Source organism: Palaemon carinicauda, chromosome 10 (genome assembly GCF_036898095.1).
Source record: "Palaemon carinicauda isolate YSFRI2023 chromosome 10, ASM3689809v2, whole genome shotgun sequence".
Classification (NCBI taxonomy): Eukaryota; Metazoa; Arthropoda; class Malacostraca; order Decapoda; family Palaemonidae; genus Palaemon; species Palaemon carinicauda.
The window spans coordinates 128,973,429-128,987,287 of NC_090734.1; the positions used below are offsets into that span (position 1 = coordinate 128,973,429).

The window sequence follows — 13,859 nt, forward strand, 5'->3', positions numbered from 1 at the left end:
TCCTTAAAAAAAAATCATCATGATTTAATTAAAGTCCATAGGAGGCTAAGCAGCTTAAGGCTCCTCTCCATCTGACAGAGTCCTCAATGGAATATCAGTAGGAGGGAGAACAGCAACTTCCTCATCTACAGGAACCTTGTCCGATAAAAGCTAGGTTACCTCAGAGAGTCTCTCACTGGTGCATAAGTAGCAGACCAGAAGGCAACGTCATGTAACTGCTTGACAGTCTGTGAACTGTCAACAACTGAACTGACCACAACAGGTGTGTGAGGACGTACAGTGTCCACTCGAGACTGCTTTGACTGTCTAGACTGAGCAGTCAAAACAACTCTAGAATGCGGAGGTTGACGCACCGCGTCAAAACAAAACAACTTAGACTGTTGTTGTACCTCGCGAACGTCAACGGAAGGTTCCGTGCGTCGCTGAACGTCAACATGCGGCTGGCAGGGTACACTGGAACGCATGGGTGGCGGGACTCTCTTGGAGTGCGGCAGAAGGTCGCCTCAGCGTCCACAGGACGCACAACCGTGGTTGGTTGTAGGCTTGGTGCAGTGTCAACCTTCTCCGCACGAAAGTCCTGCATCAATGACGTTAACTGAGACTGCATGGTCTGCAGCAAAGACCACTTAGGGTCTACAGGAGCAGGTGCGGCAACAGACGGTGTGACTGCCTGATGAGGTACCGCTTTGCCTCTCTTAGGAGGTGAGCAGTCGTCGGAAGACTGCAGCGAGTCCGAACTGACCCAGTGGCTACAACTGGGCCGTTGGACTTGCGCGGAAAGGACCGACTTGCGCTTAATAAGCCGCGAGACCTTGGTCCATGGTTTCTTACGAGAAACCTCTTCCGCAGACGAGGAATAAATGGGCTCTCTCGTCTTAGAGTGGGTGGGGCGATCTTGGGTAGATACGCCCGAAACCACAGAGGGAAAACGTCTGTTCGTTGATCAAGGCCTCTCGAACCCATAAGTCGTTCGACATTACTTCTCCCCAGGGCTTGGGAGCTTGCAAGAGGTCCCGGACTAGGTGAACGACAGGCTCGAACAGACGAACCCTCGGACGCAACACTGTAACACTTTGCGCATATCACTTTATCGATTTTCTGTTTTGCACTTATTTCACTGAAATCGAAACTTTTACTGATTTCTACCTGAAACACGCAATTCTACCCTTCATTAAAGGTAGTAATTGCGAAATCAGTCGTAAAATGCAGCTCATTAATACTAGCAAAAAAACAGAAAACATATATTAAGATAAAAAATTCACTGGCTGGGAAAGAGACTAAACGCTAGTTCATATAAACTACGTTTTCAATCTCTCACCGCACATAGCCTGGGGACAAGAATAAAAACCTAGAAACGTTTTACCTTTCTCCCCGTACAGAGACTAGGGACGAGAGTAACACGAGAACAACGTTACCCGCTTGAACGGAACGTTTTCTCTCCTCTCTCTCCCTCCGTCTCTATCTCTCTCTCTCTTTCTCTCTTGATTTCGCACCTAAGAGAAGAGAAGAGCCCAATTATATATCGTCAAAAAAAACATGTTATTTGACTAAAGGAAAAAACTGAAAGGTTTTCCAAATAAAAAGTTCCTTTAATTTTGAATTTAAATCATTTAAGCTAAGAAAGAATGAACAAAACGTCAGAATCGATTTACTCTTACTGCAAAGTGAAACCGTGATACACTCTCTCTCTATCGTAACGATAGAGCGCATGTTGAACGTCCTGAACGTCAACAACTGCGTAGTCTAAACGTTAGTTCATCTTTGAAAACAGTACGAAGACTATCAAAGAAATTCTTTCATAAAACATTACATTTAAAAAGTTTTAAATTCTTTAAAGGCTAAATACGATATAACGGGCTCAACGTTGATTAACTTCGGTTCCAAGTTAGGACCGCCTACTATCAGGAAAGGTCGCATATAAACAAAACATAAAAATTTATTTTTATATGTTTATAATAAATGGAAAGTTGATCGAAGAGGCCTAATAAAGGCGGAGAGATATAAAATATATAGATCTATAACGTGTTAAGCAAAATTACTAAAAACCTAAACACACTTCCGTCTAATGGAAGGGTCGGCCATTTAAAAGTGAAAGAGAGTCCATACTCTCTTTGTCACCATAATTAAATCTATCCAAAACGAGTTCAAGTTTTGAGATGAAGATAAAACACCTGCATAGCGAAAGCTCAAAACTAGAATAGTGTACTTCACCAAATAGTTGTGAAAACAAATCCAGTTAGTAACAGCGAATTAGTAGGTCTTGCCGGTAGCCCGACAGAGAGAAAATTGAGTTCTGTGTTTACATTGAGTACTGAGTACCTGCACGACAGATGGCGCTGTTGAAGTACACCCCCTACCTGCATTGCGATCGCTGGCGGATTTTTAACGTAGAGTTTTCTGTCGAGCAACAGAGTTGCAGCTTATATAATCACCGGCTAAGTTTAATATTGAAAATTGTATTTTTCCTAACATACTTACCGAGAACTACTTTCTTAGGAGGTACCTGGAATCTCCTCTCAACCAACCAGAGTTTTGTGTAGTTTACTCTACTTCCGTTTTCTGTGAGGACTACCCCAGGCGGAAGGATACGTGCCCTGAGGCTAGTCCCGAGCCAGGTCGCGTGTTAGGTTGGGTCTTAGTCCTCAGTAAGTTCCTGGATGATGAAAATATCTAAGGGTCAGTAAGGCACTCGGGGAAGGAAGGGAGGGCCATTACCCGAAAGTAGTTCTCAGTAAGTATGTTAGGGAAAATACAAATTACTTAAAAATTTGTGATATGTTCCAACACGGAGACTTACCTCAAACTACTTTCTTAGGAGACTTACACTTTAGGAGGTGGGAGTGTCTTCCTGAACTCTAGACCCAACTAATCCGGGCGACAAGGAACCAAGGTAGGAAACTAGGTTCTAAGATATCCGGAAAACGAAACGTAGGGAAAAACTACACGAAGAGCTCATGTTAGTGTCTAAGTACTTGCCCTTAAAAATTCCACGATGCTGAGTCCTGTGACGAAGTTGTAAAGTCGTGTCCTGTGCAGGTTGTATCTGGGTCTATCTCCGAGGGTTGGGAAAGGAAAAGGGACAAGGGTGAAAGGAAACGAACCTGCGTCTCTTGGTTTTGCTACCCACGATTGTATCTGGGGCTTCACTGTTAAATCGCTTGGAGCGCAGAGATGACTGTCCCAATAGAGAACCCGTCTAGAGATTTCCACGAGCAATCCTTGAGGTAATGAGTTGTGAAGGTCGACTGGTTCGACCAGGTGCCTGCTCTAAGGATCTGGGCCACCACCATGTTCTTTTCAAAAGCCAGAGAGGTACTTAGACCCCTAATGTCATGGGGCCTGGGATTACTTGTCAGGGGAAGGCCCGCTTTGCTATAGGCCCTGAAAATCACCTGTCTTAGCCAATAGGAGATGGTATTCTTAGATACCTGCTTTTTCGCTGTACCCGTGGAGACAAAAAGGTTTTTGATACCAGGGCGGAGATTAGCCGTCCTCTCAAGGTATTTCCTCACGGCTCTGACGGGGCACAACTTCAAATCTTCTGGATTCCCTGTCCGAGGAATCGCTGGCATTGAGAAACCTTCGAACTTAGGATCCCAGACTGCTGGATTCTGTGTTTTTGCTACAAAAGAAGGGACGAACTTGAAGGAGACCTCACGCCACTCCTTCGTATGAGAGACTTCGTAGGACAACACATGGATTTCCCCTACTCTCTTAGCTGAGGCCAAGGCCAACAAGAAGACCGTCTTGAGAGTGAGATCCCTGTCCACCATGTCCTTCAAGGGTTCGAACGGTGGCTCACTTAGCATTTTCAGTACTCTTGCCACGTCCCACTGCGGTACCCTGGAGGCTTGCGGAGGGCATGCTTGTTCGAAGCTCCTGATGAGCATAGATATGCCTAGAGGAGCCCAGATCAATGCCCTTCAGAAGGAAAACTTGGCCCAAGGCTGCACGGACTCCCTTGATGGCTGGTATTGACATGCCCACCCCGTATCCGAGGTGTACGAGGAAATCCACAATATCCGGAACCGAGGCTTTTAGAGGCTTGATGTTCTTTGAGGAACACCATTTCGTGAAAGTGGCCCATTTTGCCTGGTAGACCGCTGCCAAAGACCGCCTCAGATAGCGTGACATCTTCACAGCCGTTCTTGCCGAATATCCTTCGTTCCTCAGGAGAAGCTTGATAGTCTCCAAGCGTGAAGGCAAAGAGACCAAGGATTGTCATGGAACCTTTGGAAGTGTGGCTGCCGTAGAAGGTCTGGTCTGTCGGGCAGAGGCCACGGGGGAAGACACGCTAGATCTCTTAGATCCGCGAACCACTCTCTCTCCGGCCACCAGGGCGCTACCAAAGTCATCCTTAAGTTGTGAGCTGTCCTTACTCTGTTGAGCACTTGCCTGATCAATGCGAAGGGAGGAAAAGCGTACACGTCGAGATTGTCCCATTTGTGTTGAAAGGCGTCCTCCAATGCCGCCTTTGGGTCTGGGACAGGAGAACAAAATACGGGGAGTTGTGCGTTCAGTCTGGTTGCAAAGAGATCCATCAACGGCGAACCCCATTTCCTAATGATGAGCCTGGCTACTTCTGGGTGAAGAGACCACTCTATACCCACTACCTGGCCCATCCTGCTGAGCCTGTCGGCTAGGACATTCTTTTTGCCTGGAATGAACCTTGCTGAAATCACTATTTGTTCTGACTCGGCCCAATCCAGGATCTCCAACGCGAGATCGCACAACTCCTTCGAATTGAGACCTCCGAGTTTCTTTATGTACGCTACTACAGTGGCGTTGTCGCACATCAACGCCACTGTGTTTCCCCTTAGAAGATCTACGAACTGTAGGCACGCTTCTCGGACTGCCTTCATCTCTAGGACGTTGATGTGCTGTGCTTTCTCTTCTTCCGTCCAAGAGCCTCTTGCTCACTTGCCGAGGAGGTGTGCCCCCCACCCCTCCTTGGAGGCGTCCGTGAAGAGAAGCATCTCGGGGGGCTCGGTTGCGAAGGGCATCCCCTCGAGGGTATTCGCTCGATCCTGCCACCACTCCAGGGATTGTTTTGCCTCCGGAAGAACGGGAATTAACTTGTGGGGGGAGTCTAACTGGCTCCAGAGCCCCTTCAGGTTCCACTGGATGCTCCTGAGTCTGAGCCTATCTTGGGGGACCAGTTTCTCTAATGATACTAGGTGACCTATCAACCTCTGCCAGTCCTTGGCTCTCCTGGGCTGTCCCGAAAGGAAGGGCCGAAGGATCTGGTCCAGGTTATTCAACCTCTCCCCCGACGGAAAGGCTTTCACTAGGCGGGAGTCCAGCACTATCCCCGAGTAAGTCATCCTGGTGGAGGGAGACAGATGCGATTTCTCCAGGTTGATAGTGATACCCAGAACTTTGCAGAATTGTATTAGTTTCACGCCTTGATCCTTCAAAACGACCTCTGAGGAAGAAAGAAGCAACCAGTCGTCCAGGTAGCGAATGAGGCGAATACCCCGCTCGTGAGCCCACACAGAGACTGTCGTGAAGATCCTCGTGAATACCTGGGGCGCTGTTGACAATCCGAAGCAGAGGGTCTTGAACTGCAGGATCTGGGTACCCCACTTCACCCAGAGAAACTTCCTGCTTGAGGGGTGGATAGGGATTTGAAAACACGCGTCCTTGAGGTCTATGGACATCATGAAGTCCCCTTCCCTCAGGGACTGCAGGACCGACTTTGGGGTGTCCATCTTGAAGTCGGTCTTGCACACAAACTTGTTGAGGGCTGACAGATCTATCACCGGTCTCCAACCCCCGTCGCTTTCTCCACCAGAAAGAGTCGACTGTAGAAGCCTGGGCCCGGATGTAGGACGGTTTCCATCGCACCTTTTTCCAACATCGCGGATACTTCCTCCTGTAAGGTTGCCCTCTTCAAAGGGTCCTTGGGTGCTAGCCACTCCGCCTGGCTGGCTGGAATCAGAGGAGGCAGTTCTGCTAGGAATGGTAGTCTGTAACCCTCCTTCAACACCGTTACTGTCCAGGGTTCCGCACCGTGGTCTTTCCATGCTTGCCAAAAATGTCTGAGGCATCCCCCAACCTGAGGCTTGAGCAGGAGTAGGGGGCCTCTCACCCTATCTCCTTCTGGAGGAACGACCTGAACGCCCTCTCCTGGAAGCCGAGTAGGACGTTCTAAACGAGGCAGGTGCTGTCGGAGCTCCTCTACGGGGGGGCTGCGGTGGTTGAGCCCAAGAGGTAGATGGGGCGTCTCTCCTCGTCTGGCTAGGAGAGGCTCGAGAAGTAGAGGGTCCATCCGACGTTGGCCTTCTGTAAGCGGGTCTCCTCATGGTGTGAGGTCTGGGCCCACTCACTTCCTTCCTCTTCATGACTTTCTCCATGATTTCCTCCATTTGTTTCAAGGGAAAAAGCGAGTCACCCCACACGGGCAGGCTCCTCAAAGCCCTCGCTTCTCTGTCAGGGATTTTCCGGAATAGCTTGGTCAGGACCGTATCCCTTCTCCTAAGGATCCAGTTGGCCGATAGGGCAAGAGACTGGAATGTCAAGAACTTTAGTGTCCTTCCCCCGGAGATGATGAGTTCTTACAGGAGGGCTTGATTCGCTGGGTCTGTCAAGTTGTAGGTGGCCTGAATACCCACCAGAGTTGATGCCCACCAGTCCAACCAGGAGGCAACGTTGACCAGGTCTTTGGACATCTCCTCCATCATCGTCGCTTCTGAAAACGAATCGGTGCTGACGAGGCTCTGTCCTCCGGGCCACCCTGACCTAACACTTCAAGGGAGGCCTCCATCTTGCAGGCTCCCGGTCGCTGCCCCTCCGGCACATAAAATTTGCTCTGGGACCTTAGACCCTGGAGTAATTTTGAGGCACTCTGGGATTTGGGGGCTTCGGCATTGCCGGCCATAACCTTGTCCACATGCGTACGTCCCAGAACCACGTCCCTGGCCACAGGTAGCGCTAAGAAGGGTTTCTGCTGTAAGGGGGCCTCCATTAGACGATTGACGCTGGAACGCCAGGCATCTTCGTCGGCGGGAACAGGCTCCTCGATCCTGTGATGCCTCCGTATGAGGCCTATAACCCTCCGATAGGCTGAATTCTCGGTTGGAGAACCCTCCACGTCGCCGACCGCACCCTCCGTCTGAAGCTGAGGCATTGTCCCGACGGGCACCTCCGTCTGTCGCTGAGGTTCTGACTCGACGGGCACCTCCGTGTGGCGGTAAGGGGCTGTGCCGACGGGCACCTCCGCACTAGGTCTCGGTCCTGGGACGGGCACCACCGTGTCGGCGAGGGCTTCCGTCCTTAACATGTCCTTCGACAAAGAGGGTGAGGCTTCCGTGGGCTTGCCCGACGGAGGAAGCCGTCCCTGCGTATTCACGGGTCGAGTCAATTTTGCTGACTCGACGAGGCTGCCCTTCCGAAAAAGCGACTCCCTCCGCTGTGCAGGTTGAGTCAATTGTTTCGCGGCCTTACGCCTGTCTGAAGAGGTCCTTTTGTTCTGGTCCTTCCGAGGGTCAAACCTGTGGCTGGCAGAGGGCCTCCTTGGAGAACCGTCTCTGGACCGCCAACTCGCAGAGCTCGGGATAGCAGCGAAGTCCGCGAGCTTCCTGCGGGGGACGAGGACCCTTTCTTCTTTGGGAGACCTACTCCTCCTGTATTTCTTCCTCGGGGACCTGGAACGCCTTCTACCATATCTCGACCTCGAACGGGAACGTCTGCTCCTGGATCTATCCCTCCTCCGCCGGCGCCTCCTCCGCGCTTCTCCCTCCGAAGAGAACAATGAACCTGCCGCTGAAGCCCCCACCGACTCTGCATAACACGACCGAGGGGCAGGCGCATGGGGAATGGAGGTCTTCGTGATTTGCTGGGTTCCGGAGGTCGAAGGTTGTAGAAACATGTCAGGAACCGCCAAAAGAGGAGCTGGGGGAGAGTTCGGTCGCACCACGTTGGGGAACCAGGAACCAAGGCCTTCTTCCATCCTCAACGGGGACCTACCTGGAGTCTTCGGGGGTCCCCATCCGAAGGAATCCGCTACCGGCAAGTCCATCTTATCTTGGGTGCCATCAGCTGCAGAGGTACCTGAAACGTAGGCCCATGAAGTGGGCGAAGAGACAGGGACATTTTTACCCCACATGGGGTCATCAGATGAGACGTGCCCCCCAAGCACAAGGGTAGAGTCTCCAAGACCCCCACTAAAAGCACATTCAGGGCCCCCACTTGCCTGCGAAGAGTCCCAATATCTCGAAGACTAGACTCCTGGGGAAGAGCAATCGGCTTCTTCCCCGCAACGGACTTACCTCGTCCCCTACTCTGGGTAGGGGAAGATGGAACAGAAACATTGTCAGACTTCCCTCCTGGTGACGTCAAGGGCGAAGAGGTGCTCGCCTTACTGGGGGATCGCTTAGCGGACTTCTTCTTTTTCGTACTAAAACATACCCACTGGATCTCACTCCACGACACACTCCGGGCACGTGTCCGACGGCGAACATACTCTATCCCTACACGAAGAGCAAAGGGAATGCGGGTCAACCTCCGGCTTGGACAAAAACACTCCACACGACTTCCAGGCTCTAGGCCCAGGACAACGGCGGGACTGCTCCATAATGCAAAACACAACACCGTAAGACACAGGAACGCAGGGAAAGGATAAGGAATACACTTGGGAAAGCACAAGGGAATCAAGCGAACACGCGAGAACACAAGGGAAAGTACAGGGATACCACGTGGGACACACGAGTCGGGGACACAAAGGGTCGCACTGAGAATGGAGAGCGTCGGGATGGTATCACGACGCGGCCAGAGAGAACTTACTGAGGACCGAGACCCAACCTAACACGCGACCTGGCTCGGGACTAGCCTCAGGACACGTATCCTTCCGCCTGGGGTAGTCCTCACAGAAAACGGAAGTAGGGTAAACTACACAAAACTCTGGTCGGTTGAGAGGAGATTCCAGGTACCTCCTAAGAAAGTAGTTCGAGGTAAGTCTCCGTGTTGGAACAAAACTAATTTCAGAGGATAAACTGAAGATTTTTGGATGATAAATAGCAATATTTTAGGATGATAGTTTGCCATACTTAAAACAGACAGATATCTGAAACTATGATGATTACTTAAAAAATTATAGTTACCTTCAATGTACCATCCACTTCGACGTCATACAAGTAACTATGTTCCAACGTCATCCATGGCACAGGAAGCCAAAAAGATGACGTCATGGGAGACCGATATCTTCTCTCTTGTGCTGCCCAACAATGCCAACAAATCTATGAGCGTAGAGGTGCACAGCTCTGAGGGCAGAAAAAGAAAATAAGTGTACAATTAAAAGTCATCTTATGTCCTAAGAATTTACTCCAATGAAAATTAAACTTATAAACATAATCTTAACAAAACAACCTGTATTTCCATACATTCATAGACATAAAATAAAGAGGTTTCATAATACCAACTTTTTTTCTTATAAGATAAGCTACCACATCTTAAAGTTGCAAGATGAGTTAGAGTGCTCTTAACCATCTGCTTAAAGTCTAAATACAATGGATTGAAAAATTTTATCGGTGCCAATTTGTATGAAATATTTTGGACCACACTACGAAAGTCACAGAAATATAAGTGTCTGACATCCCAAATTTTGGTAGGCCTAATGTCAAGGGGTACCCATAAAACGACTACTACTGATATCCCCTTACGAATATATAGTATATGGTAGTGTTTCAACGATGGCTTCGAGCAATGACTCTGATGTTTCCATCACAATGACAGACATATGCTCGTGTTATTCGACACTGACTATCAGTTTCAATATACAGTAACTACATTCGGTCCTTCCGAAGCACCCACTTCCAGGCATACTAACCCTTCCCTCCCACGACACCTGCACTTAAATGAATTCTTTCAGTACACATCAAATCCCTTAGCACCAATACTTTTACGATCCAGTGTACCTATATACGCCAAAAGGGTCCAACATGGAGAATAGCCCAGTGGTGAAAGAAAATTAAGAAATAAATAAAACTACTGCGTTTCCAACTAGGGATATAGTTTAGCTTGTAATAATAATAATAATAACAATAATAAAATATATATTCACAATAATATTTAAGGTCTAAAATACTGTATGCTCAAGTAGTACGTAGAGGGTCATCTACGCCATTCAGTGACAGTTAGCATTCTGTTAGAATTGGCATTGGCTAAAAGCAGAGTGAATTACAGGAATTAAGGTAAGCTTTGGAGAACATAATATGATCTCGTCTCTTTCAACTTTCTTCAGGTCCAAAATGTTTTTAAGACTTCGGTCCAATATGTTTTTAAGACTAAGAGTCTCATTCAATTTTTGATCAACCCTTCACTAAAATTAGATGAAGACAGTTCAGTAGAGAATAGATTGTTGTCCAGTAAGAGACGTACAGCCTCGTTACTGCCATTAGTGTCTGCAACCTTACCATCCTTGTAAGCTAAGGTTGGGGGGTTTGGGGGAGCCTATAGGTTTATCTGCTGAGTCATCAGCAGCCACTGCCTGGCCCTCCCTGGTCCTAGCTTGGGTGGAGAGGAGGCTTGGGCGCTGATCATATAATATATGGTCAGTCTCTAGGGCATTGTCCTGATTGCTAGGGCAATGTCACTGTCCCTTGCCTCTGCCATTCATGAGCGACCTTTAAACCTTTAAACTGATGTAGTGTCCCTACTTTGTTCTGGGAGCTGAGGGTCCATAATCGCTTGCTATCCAAAAAGACTTAGACATTCCTTGTTAAAATTTGATCACAGAAGTGCACAAGGAATTAGATCCAAAAATCAATGCTTGAGAGTGAATGTAAATATTAGGAGTGTAGCACGTACTGATTTTTTTTTAAGGACATTTTTCTTTGGAAAGATTCTAGCAGCATAAAGACGTATTAAATAGGTATATACAAGACATTAACTTAAAATGTTATTTTTATAATAAAATAAATTTTTGAATATACTTACCCGGTGATTATATAAGCTGCAACTCTGTTGCTCGACAGAAAACTCTACGTTAAAAATCCGCCAGCGATCGCTATGCAGGTAGGGGGTGTACTACAACAGCGCCATCTGTCGTGCAGGTACTCAGTACTCAATGTAAACACAGAACTCAATTTTCTCCTTGGTCCACTGGGTCTCTATTGGGGAGGAAGGGAGGGTCCTTTAATATATAATCACCGGGTAAGTATATTCAAAAATTTATTTTATTATAAAAATAACATTTTTCAATATTAAACTTAGCCGGTGATTATATAAGCTGAATCACACCCAGGGGGGTGGGTAGAGACCAGCAATAATTGTTTACATTATTATGAGCTAAGGATTTTTTATTTCATTTTAGCAGTTATTCAAAATAACAAACATAAAATAAATAAGTACCTGGTAAAGAAGTCGACTTGAACAATTACTCTGCCTTTTTAAGTACGTCTTCCTTACGGAGCCTCGCGATCCTCTTAGGATGCTGAGCGACCCCTAGGAGCTGAAGTATCAAGGGTTGCAACCCATACTACAGGACCTCATCAAAACCACTAATCTAGGCGCTTCTCAAGAAAAGAATTTGACCACCCGCCAAATCAACCAGGATGCGAAAGGCTTCTTAGCCTTCCGGACAACCCAAAAACAACAATAAAAAATATTTCAAGAGAAAGATTAAAAAGGTTATGGAATTAGGGAATTGTAGTGGTTGAGCCCTCACCCACTACTGCACTCGTTGCTACGAATGGTCCCAGAGTGTAGCAGTTCTCGTAAAGAGACTGGACATTAAGATAAAAAGACGCGAACACTGACTTGCTTTTCCAATAGGTTGCGTCGATTATACTTTGCAGAGATCTATTTTGTTTAAAGGCCACGCAAGTTGCGACAGCTCTAACTTCGTGTGTCCTTACCTTAAGCAAAGCTTGGTCTTCCTCATTCAGATGGGAATGAGCTTCTCGTATTAACAGTCTGATAAAATAGGATAAAGCATTCTTTGACATAGGCAAAGATGGTTTCTTAACTGAACACCATAAAGCTTCAGACGGGCCTCGTAAAGGTTTAGTTCGTTTTAAATAGAACTTAAGAGCTCTTACAGGGCATAAGACTCTTTCTAGTTCATTTCCAACCATACGAAAAGTTTGGAATATCGAACGATAATGGCCAAGGCCGAGAAGGCAGCTCGTTTTTGGCTAGAAAACCAAGTTGTAGAACATGTACCCGTTTCGGATGAGAATCCGATGTTCTTGCTGAAGGCATGAATCTCACTGACTCTTTTAGCTGTGGCTAAGCATACCAGGAAAAGAGTCTTTAAGGTGAGATCTTTCAGGGAGGCTGATTGTAGCGGTTCGAACCTGTCTGACATAAGGAATCTTAGTACCACGTCTAAATTCCAACCAGGTGTAACCAAACGACGCTCCTTCGTGGTCTCAAAAGACTTAAGGAGGTCCTGTAGATCTTTATTGTTGGAAAGATCTAAGCCTCTGTGACGGAAGACTGATGCCAACATGCTTCTGTAACCCTTGATAGTGGGAGCTGAAAAAGATCGTTCATTCCTCAGAAGTAAGAGGAAGTCAGCTATTTGAGTTACAGAGGTACTGGTCGAGGATACGGATACTGACTTGCACCAGTTTCGGAAGATTTCCCACTTCGATTGGTAGACTCTAAGGGTGGATGTTCTCCTTGCTCTAGCAATCGCTCTGGCTGCCTCCTTCGAAAAGCCTCTAGCTCTCGAGAGTCTTTCGATAGTCTGAAGGCAGTCAGACGAAGAGCGTGGAGGCCTTGGTGTACCTTCTTTACGTGTGGCTGACGTAGAAGGTCCACCCTTAGGGGAAGTGTTCTGGGAACGTCTACTAGCCATCGAAGTACCTCGGTGAACCATTCTCTCGCGGGCCAGAGGGAAGCAACTAGCGTCAACCTTGTCCCTTCGTGAGAGGCGAACTTCTGCAGTACCTTGTTGACAATCTTGAACGGAGGGAATGCATATAGATCTAGATGTGACCAATCTAGGAGAAAGTCATCTATATGAACTGCTGCTGGGTCCGGGATTGGTGAGCAAAATATTGGGAGCCTCTTGGTCATCGAGGTTGCGAAGAGATCTATGGTTGGCTGGCCCCAGGTGGCCCAAAGTCTCTTGCATACATCCTTGTGGAGGGTCCATTCTGTTGGAATTATTTGTCCCTTCCGACTGAGACAATCTGCCATGACATTCAAGTTGCCTTGGATGAACCTCGTTACTAGTGATATGTCTAGACCTTTTGACCAGGTGAGGAGGTCCCTTGCGATCTCGTACAACGTTAGAGAGTAGGTCCCTCCTTGCTTGGAGATGTACGCCAAAGCCGTGGTGTTGTCCGTGTTCACCTCCATCCCTTTGCCTTGAAGGAGAGACCTGAAGCTTTTCCAGGCCAGACGTACTGCCAGTAGCTCCTTGCAGTTGAAATGCATTGTCCTTTGACTCGAATTCCATAATCCCGAGCATTCCCGACCGTCTAATGTCGCACCCCAGCCTACGTCCGATGCGTCCTAGAAGAGAACGTGGTTGGGAGCCTGAATAGTCAGGGGAAGACCCTCTCTTAGGTTGATATAGTCCTTTCACCAAGTCAGACAAGACTTCATCTTTCGGAAACCGGGATCGAGACCGCTTCTAGCGTCTTGTCCTTTTTCCAGTGAAAAGCTAGATGGTATAGAAGAGGACGGAGGTGTAGTCTTCCTAGTGACACAAATTGATCCACGGATGACAGCGTCCCTACCAGACTCATCCACAGCCTGACTGAGCAGCGTTCCTTCTTCAGCATCTTCTGGATGGATAGCAGGGCTGGGGGCTGATCGTCTTGTTCAGCAACGTCCTCATCAGAGGGTTCCTCATCCGAAACTGATGAGGAAACGGCAACGGAGTGGGCAACGTCTGACTCGCTGAA

The 13,859-nt window shown here is 47.8% G+C and overlaps 1 long non-coding RNA gene across 2 annotated transcripts in view; it reads right to left on the minus strand.

The window, feature by feature from the left end:
- LOC137648755 (uncharacterized) overlaps positions 1 to 13,859 on the minus strand; it is a 52,139-nt gene that overhangs the window by 6,981 nt on the left and 31,299 nt on the right. For both annotated transcript variants that reach the window (XR_011045695.1, XR_011045694.1), the window contains exon 3: positions 9,102 to 9,260. This is a non-coding gene — a long non-coding RNA (uncharacterized lncRNA). The remainder of the gene's footprint in view (positions 1 to 9,101; positions 9,261 to 13,859) is intronic.